Source organism: Cavia porcellus, unplaced genomic scaffold, assembly GCF_034190915.1.
Source record: "Cavia porcellus strain 051 isolate PalLab524CR breed Dunkin Hartley unplaced genomic scaffold, mCavPor4.1 scaffold_32, whole genome shotgun sequence".
In the NCBI taxonomy this organism is placed as follows: domain Eukaryota; kingdom Metazoa; phylum Chordata; class Mammalia; order Rodentia; family Caviidae; genus Cavia; species Cavia porcellus.
In genome coordinates, this window is record NW_026947515.1 from 21,743,751 (window position 1) to 21,752,175 (window position 8,425).

Here is an 8,425-nt window from a genome sequence, read left to right on the forward strand (position 1 = left end):
CCCAATCTTGGAAATCAGAGAGCCAGGGACTCAGGGACACAGGAGAACCTCGGAGGCCTTGGATGCTGAGAGGAAGCAGGAAAGCCTCGGAGAATTCGATGTTCAGTCAGCAGACAGACTTTTCCCACTTGGAAAATTTCACCTAGGCTGTGGAATTCATGGTGCATGAACCCACAGCAGATCCAATCCAGCCTGGGGTGTGGCATGGCTGCTGGGGCGTGGCAGCCCATTGCCTCCCTAAATCCCTGCCTGTTAAGCCCAGAGGCTGGCTAAACTGCAACCCTGCGCTAATTCTAACCCAGGCCATCCTAACCCTAGCTGCCTGGGGTCCACTGGCCTGCCCTAATCCAGCACTCCTCTAGCTAAGCCTCCGGAACCAACACCCTGTTGCCACCCTACTCCACTCCCTGCATCCTGTCTGCCACTCCCAGGCAGCCCACTCACTCACTCAGTCCCCTCCACTCTGTGCCCAGCCTCCAAGAGCCCAGAGACCACAGCACAGAAACCAGAGCACAGAGCCCAGAGCCAAAAGGCAAGAATGTAAAACTTCAAAGAGCAGAGGTCCTGAGAAAAGCAAAGAAAGAGACAGAGACAGAGATGGAGAAACAGCCAGAGACAGAGATGTCCAAAGAGTTAAAGGGCCCCCCGGAGAATAGCACAGAGGGGACAGCCCAGCCAGTGGTAAATGGGAAAGGAGGGGGGGGGGATAAACTGGGGAATGAGGGATGGAGGGAGGGATCCAAAAGAGGCAAAGGGACTGAAGACAGACAGGGCAATCCCAGCAGCAAGACCCAGGCAGAGGCTTAGATTAGAATCCACTGAGCTGAGCTGAGCTGAGCTGCTGTGTGTGTTAGGCTCATGGTTGATGATCAGGGCATAGGTGTGTGTGTGTGTATGTGTGTGTGTGTGTGTGTGTGTGTGTGTGTGTGTGTGTGTGTGTGTGTGTGTCTGTGTGATGTTACGGTCTGTAAAAGAGTGGGGAAGGCCCCAGTTAACAGAGACATGGGTGAGGCTGCACAAACAACTGAGACCCAGCCCCAAAAAGCCCAGGGGAAGGTAAGAAAGCAGAGAGAGACTGAAAGCAGCCCAGGGAGGGAGAAAACCCGAGAGAGTGAAAAAAGACTGCAGCTCCTCCCCCTGCAAACAAAACCAGAGAGAACCCAAACTAGGCAAAGGCCAGAGGAAAGCAGAGACAGAGAAAGACAGAGAAACAGACAGAGACAGAGACAGTGACAGAGACAGAGAGACAGACAGAGAGAGTGAGGCAGAAAGAGTCTAAGGGCTCAGAGAAAGGTACAGAGAGTGTGCAGATGGGTGGTAAAAGGGACAGGACTGGGGATGAAAACAGGGAGGGATCGGAGAGAGGATCCAAAGGTGTTTGTGTAGGACAGATGTGGGAATCCCAGCAGACAGGCAGGAAGAGGAGTAGGTAGATCTGGGATCCATCAGCAGAGCTCAGCTGAGCCCTGAGTGTTAGGCTCTCGGGTGAAGATCAAGGCATAAGGGTGTGTGTGGTGTTAGGGTCTGAGAAAAAGCAGGGAGGAGAGAGTGAAAAAAGGCATAGGGCCACAAGGACAGCTGAGAGACAGCTAAAAGCAAGGCCCCTTGCACGACAAAAAGCAGAGAGAGAGAGAGAGAGAGAGAGAGAGAGAGAGAGAGAGAGAGAGAGAGAGAGAGCAAACAGAGAGAAACGGGTCCCAAGTGGGTTCATGGATGATGATCTAGGAGTCAGTCCAATCAGGGGGCAAATGGATAGACAGACACATGTGGGGTTTATGGAGCCCAGCTGAGCAGAGCCAAGTGAAGCAGAGCAGTGCAGTGCTGAGCCGAGCTGAGCTTCATATGCCAGTTTTATAGGTGATGATCAGGACATCTGTGTGGGTTGTTAGAGTTGGGGTGTGGGTGGATGCGGGGGGAGCATGTTTGTGTTGTGAACCTGCACTCATCAGTGCCCAGTGTGAGCGCAGGAGGCTGGGAGCCAGGGAGCCAAGCCTGAACACTCTTTCTGTGTTTTTTCACGGATCTCTGGATCTGAGAACCACCAAACCAAACAGGCAGACAGGTATCCCACTGGAAATGACATTCAGCTAGAGGTTGACATGGATTTTCACTCAGCATCAGACAGACAGACAGACACCTTTCTCCTCCCGCCTCCTTTGGTGAAGTAAGAGGGCTGATTTTTGTCTCCTGTGTGAGGCAGGCCTGGGGAAGGGGCGTGGTTCACCCTGCTGGCTGGCTCCTTTTGCTGCTCTGATGGGACTTTTAAGGTGAGCCAGTGATTTCTCCATGTTTCAGGATGCTACGTTAGGAAAAGAGAAATGCAATAAATTTTTCCATGGGGAACAATTCAACTAGACTGTCAAGTTGCTTTTTGGTACAACACAGCAACTTCCTCTAGGGTGGGGTTGATTCTAATCCAGCATCTAAACTGGCATTCCTTTGTGGTGGGTGGGGGATGGAGTAGGAGGTGGGGGTTCATGTGAATAGGGGCTTCTCTAAGCCACTGGCTCCCTAATCCCAGCAGATCTCTAACCCTCACCCCTCTGGTAGACCTAACATGAACCCCCCCAGGGCCACTCCCGCAACTTAATACACTGCTCCCCAAATCCTCAACAACCACCTCCTGGCTCTAGAAGTCCTGCTGGAAGTGACTTAATTAGAATCTGACATTCATCAGTGATGGGTGGGCTCATCAGAACTAGAGGTCTTCAGTCCCCCTCCCAGTTGGAGGGTGGAACTATATGGGTCACACTAGGCTGTGCTCTACAGAGAGATTCAGTCCCTTTAGAGGGTACTGGCACTGCTCTTTCCTCAACCTCAGAGGAGGAGCCAATATCAGGCTGCTCTGTGACCCCAACAACCTTCCATTGTTAGCCCTGGAGGGTAGCTAGTGGGCATGATGCAGACCATCGTATGAGCCTGAAGGATCTATGCAGAGCCCAGGATGAAGGTAAGGGTAGGGGGAAAAGACCCCAACATTGGAGGCCCCATGGAGGCAGGCAAGACCAACAGCAGGAATTCATTCCAGGGGCTGTGCCTGCTCTCAGAAGGACCCAGGCCAGTCCTGGCACACACTGGATGCTGACCCAGCCCTATACACACACAACCCTGAGTTCCCCTACATGCAGCCCAAAGACAGAGACAGCCAACAACACGTGGCACCACCTCTCTCCTGTCTGTCATCAGACACAGCCACCGCTTGCTATGGCACCCTTGGTGGCAGGTAACAAGGTAACTCCCTTCTGATCAGACAGATAGACAGAGGGTGACAAGGCTGCAGGTTCCTCGAAGACATGGGCCCCAGGAAAATGTGCCCATCTGTGTGTCGGTACAGTTCTTCTGTCTTCACTTGCCACAGACAGGTGAACCAGTCCATGTGACCCTCACGTCCATTTGTGTGTCAGCTGTGCGGGTGCCCCCTGGTGCTCCCCGATGGCCTCCTTCCTTGGTCATAGCCTTCCTTACGAATCTCCTGACCCCTTGGCCCGAACATGTAGGAGGGCCCTGCTGGGGCAAGGCATCCCCCACACACTCACACACACGTGCACAGTAGAAACGGGCAGGATACATATCTATAGCCATCCGAGGGTCCTGGCACCACCTCAGAGGGTACTGGTGTCCAGCAGCAGCCATCAGAGATTGGTATGGAACCCAGTGGCCTCCAGTCTCCGACCTAAGCCGCAGTGCCACGTGGGAAACCTTCCCTGCACAAAGTATATGCTCTGGGATCTGAGCCTATAGATGCTCATGGTCTACACCAACAGCCAGCCCAGGTGGTCATCTGCAAAAGAGAGAGAGAGAGAAATAGCCCCCATCACTGTGTCATCAGCTTCCCTGCCTGCCACGCTCTCCTCAGATGAGACAGCGCCATCTGGTGGCTAGAGTGGACATGCACATCCTCCTCTTCTGCCCAAATGAGACAGCGCCCCTGTGCTAAAGAGGACAGGTACATTATCCCAGAGGTACCGCCAGGGTCCAAGTTCTCTGACAACCTCCAGTCTCTTATGGATGAAAACAGAGATGGGGAAGAAACACTGGCCTCAGATGCAAGGCCACAGGCAACCCCAGAAAGATGCCAGTCCTCAGGAAAGCCAGTGTCAGAGCACCTTCCTTAGCTTCCACTGCCTAAAACCCTGACACTGAGCCTAAGCCTAAGCCTAACGCTCCCAAATGAGGTGCCGTCCTCCCTCCTGTTTCCCCCTCCAACACGGGACAGGTCCATTCCAAAAGAATGTGTCGCGTGCAGTATCTGTGATGTCTTTCTCTGCTTCTATGTCTGTCTCTGGACTTAAGAATCTTCCACTGTGGCTGGGTTCGCAAGCTTTGCCCTCTGGTGGCCAAAACATGGAACAGGCGGCAGCATCTGAGTGAACTGGAAAGTGACAGAGTCTCTGAAGGAGAGAATCCCAAAAGACATCCTGATACTGTTCCAAACAATTTGGCTCGAATCTTTCAGTCATTTTCAGTTGACCCACACCTGAATCCTGCTTCTTTGGGTGAGAAGGTTTCCATGTTTTTGTCAATCTGTAGGTACCACAGCTCATTCTAGATTTCCGATGGGACTTTGTATTCTGAGTCACCTTTTCCATTTTCTTGGGTCAAATTCAGGGCACTAGTAAAATGAAATTCTGGGCTTGTTGCTGATGCTGTCAGTTATGCCAAGCTACAACATGGGTCAGAGAGCAAAGAGATGCAAAAGATCTGAAGTGAGTTCGTGAATGACAGACACACAGAGGAATCCGAGCAGCAGGATGGATGCATTTGCAGTCCAGTGAGATGAGCTGAGCTTAGCTGGCCTGCACTGAGTGACCACCACTGGCCTGGATCACTGGTTTCCAAAGTCTCAGAGAGTCGCTGGTCAGCCTGGAGCCAGCAAAAAATATCACAAAGACTTTGAACAGTGAACCACCAGAAGGAAAGATGTCCTCCTGCAAAGGATTTAGCGAGAGTCTGACACCCAGTCAGACAGACAGACAGACAGACAGACAGACAGACACCTGACCTGTGTGTCTTCTGCTTCCTGGGTGGAGTGAGTGAGTTGATTTTACTCTCCTGCGTGTGGTTAAGGCTCATTCTGCTTTTCTCATGGGACTTCGGCCCTACCTTTCTCCCCAAGTGTGGATCGTCCATATTTCACAAGGGTTTTTCACCCAGAACCGCCAGCAAAATACAGACAGATATCCTGTCACAAAAGTGAGAGAGAGAGAGAGAGAGAGAGAGAGAGAGAGAGAGAGAGACAAAGAGAGACAGAGAGAGAGATAGAGAGAGAGCGAGAGAGAGAGAGAGAGAGAGCGAGTCTTACATCAATATTTGGGGTGGCATGTGTCTGTTAGCGTGAGGAACTAGGATTGTGCGTGTGTATGTATCTATTAGGATGAGTCTGGTGAGTGGGACATTGTGTGTGTGTTACTGTGAGTTGGTATGATTTTAGGGTGAGGGTGGGAAACGTGGCTTGTGTGTGTGTTTTAGTGTGAAGTAGGAGAAGGAGCCAGCTTGTGTTTTCCGAATGAGCCCATGGAACGGGGCATGTGTGTATATTTAGCATGAGCTTTGGGTAGACGGCTTGTGTGTGTTTTGAGGGTGAGCCCAGGGATTCTGGCATGTGTGAGCATATTAGGGTGAAGTTCAGGAGCGGGGAATGTGTGTGTTTTCAAGCTGAGTGTAGGAAACCGGGCATGTGTGTGTGTTTTTGGGGTGAAATGCGACCAATCTGACGTCTCAGGAACCCAGCTACTCCCTCGGAGCACTGACAGGTCACCCTGAAGCCTGAAATCCTAACCCTAACCCTTTTCTCAAACAGTAACACAAAGCCTAACTCGAACCCTAGCCCTAACCCCGCCTTGCTTGTCCTCCCTCCCATGGCTAACTCAAAATCATGGCATTTGGGTTCATCACTGGTAGACAGGCAGACAGACAGACAGACAGACAGACAGGCAGACACACACACACACACAGACACACACACACACAGACACACACACACAGCAGATTCCAAGCTGCTTACATTGACAGGCTTTGGAATATCTTATTAGCTGAGCTGGGAAACCTCCCACCTGCACACCAGGACACCCCCTCTTCCACATGTGTTGGAGTCAGACACTGAAACCCACGACCCTTGGCTGGCCCCAGAACCAACCGGGACTGAGCAGAGGAATGAAAGGAGGGAGGGACAGAGGGACAGATGGACCATGGTCTTTTAGTGGTCCTTCCTTCTTCCTTCCTTCCTTCCTTCTTTCCTTCCTTCCTTCCTTCCTTCCTTCCTTCCTTCCTTCCTTCCTTCCTTCCTTCCTTTCTTCCTTCCTTCTTTCCTCCCTTCCTTCCTCCCTTGCTTCTGGTCAAATAAGGGGCATGTTGGGAGTTGGAGACCAGCCTAGGCTCCAAAGGGAGCTCAAGGCCAGGCCAAATTGCATCCCTAGAGACCCTGGCTCAAGAAGCGAAAAAAATTAAAAATAAAACACATAAAAGACACAAAAACATAAATCCTTTATAAATGATGGGGGAAGTGTGGTTCGAAAGGCCATGGCACCGAGCATTTCTGAGGCGGCGTGGCTGGCAGGATTCCAGTGTATTAAACTGGTGACCTCCCATTTGAAGTGTGGGCACAGGGACCGCTGAGCCAGAGGCCCAGAAGGTTCATGGCTGACTTCCGTTTTTGAATAGAGACAGAGACAGGTGCAGGTTGTCTGTCTGTCTGGCTACACTCCCTCCCTTGTGGGCTAAATGCATCAGCGCTGGCCCCCAGACCACTCCTGAGCCCCTTTCTCTGCCACATGTGGGAAACAGGCAGGGAGACAGACCAGCTGAAATGGGAGGGGACGGGATGGGAGGTTTGAACTCACATGCAAATTAAAAAGTGACCCCGGACTTAGTCACATCCAGCTCCCACCTCCACCAGCAGCACCCACCGCTCCTTCCTTCCATCTCTGGCTCATCCAGGCTCAGTTCCGAGGGCCCAAACTCCACTCCACACATCTCTCCCTAATTCACCATCAATCCCAAGAGGCTAATGCCCCCACCCTTCCACCCCTTCCCCTGGTCTTGGTGCCTAGGATTGGGGTGGGGGCCCCGAGTTTCTGTCCATCTGTGGTTCCAGCATCAGTATTGAGGAGAGAAGGAGGAGGAGGAGGGAGAAGAATGAAAGGAGGTGAGAGCCGGGGGTGAAATGGAGTGGAGCGCTGGAAAGGCAGAAGCAGCCAGCCACCACCGTGGTCCAAGCAAACAAACCCCAAAACATCAGAGAGCAGGCAGAGTGAGGAGAGAGGAGAGAGGAGGGAGGGGAAAGCACAGAGAGAGAGAGAGACAGAGGGAGAGAGAGAGCAAGCCTGGTGAGGGAGAAAGGAGGAGGGCAGAGGTCCAAAAATGGGCGGGGTGGAGGGACTGATGAATGGAGACAGTGATGATTCTCCCTTTATTGGTTCTTCTGTTCATACATTCCTTCATTCGTTCATTCACTCATTCATTCACTTATTCGTCCCTTGGTTTGCAGGGAGCCTTTCTTTGTTCCTTCCCTTCCTTCCATCTTTATGGGTGAAAGTCAGATGGCTGCCCTGGAGCCTGGTGGGTGTGTGGCCCTAAGAGGCACAGAGGAGAGGCATGAAGGATCCCAGGGCTGGAAGGAAGGGCCCTGCCTACGTGGCAGAGGCTACAATAGCCTGGCAAGAGGGCAGCCCAGAACGTGACCCCTCCACAATGCACGGGGGTGGGGGGGGTGGGGGAGGCTGCTCAAGAACCCTCACCTGGCTGTGCTGTGGTGTGTGCTGGATGGCTGTGGTCCCCCTCATCTCCTCTTGCTCATCGTCGTGGGGTCCTGGAAGGCAGGAAGGCCAGCAGGCAGTCAGGCAGGCAGGCAGGTAGGAGCTTCCAGCAGAGCCGGCAGCTTGGAGCTGGGAGGCTGCAGCTGGGGGGGCCAGAGCCCTGAGCCCAGAGAGCTGGGTTCCAGGAACCTGGAGGAAGGCAATGAGCAAGGGTTGAGCAAAGGGTGGGCCAGCGGGTGGCCCAGTAAGTGACCCCAGCACCACACACCACAAAACATCATGGGGGCCCCCAGGCACAAGGACCCTCACCTTGCTGGCTGTCTGGTGGACAGCTGTTGTCCGCCTCAACTCATCGTGGCCCGCATCATCACGGGGTCCTGGAGGGCAGGCAGGCTGGCAGGAGGGAGGAAATGCATGGTGAGCCAGGATCCAGGAGCTGGGAGTGCCAAGTCCCAGGAACCTGGAGGAAAACATGGAGCCAGTGAAGGCTGAGCTGGGGAGGGCAGGGGAGAGGCCCAGAACTCCACCGCACCACTATACACCCCTCCACGGGGGGCAGGCGGGCGGCTCAGTCCAGTGACCCTCACCTCACTCGATGCATGGCAGATGGCTGTTGTCCCCATCTCTTCTTGGTCCGCATTGTCATGGGGTCCCTGAAGTCAGGCAGGTAG

At 53.2% G+C, this 8,425-nt stretch overlaps 1 long non-coding RNA gene across 1 annotated transcript; it reads right to left on the reverse strand.

The window, feature by feature from the left end:
* Positions 1-36: 36 nt before the first annotated feature.
* On the reverse strand, positions 37-8,162 carry LOC134474340 (uncharacterized). The gene is made up of 3 exons (XR_010045124.1): positions 8,064-8,162; positions 7,737-7,943; positions 37-3,781 (listed from the first exon to the last, which is right to left on the reverse strand). It is a non-coding gene; the product is annotated as an uncharacterized LOC134474340 (long non-coding RNA).
* Positions 8,163-8,425: the final 263 nt, after the last annotated feature.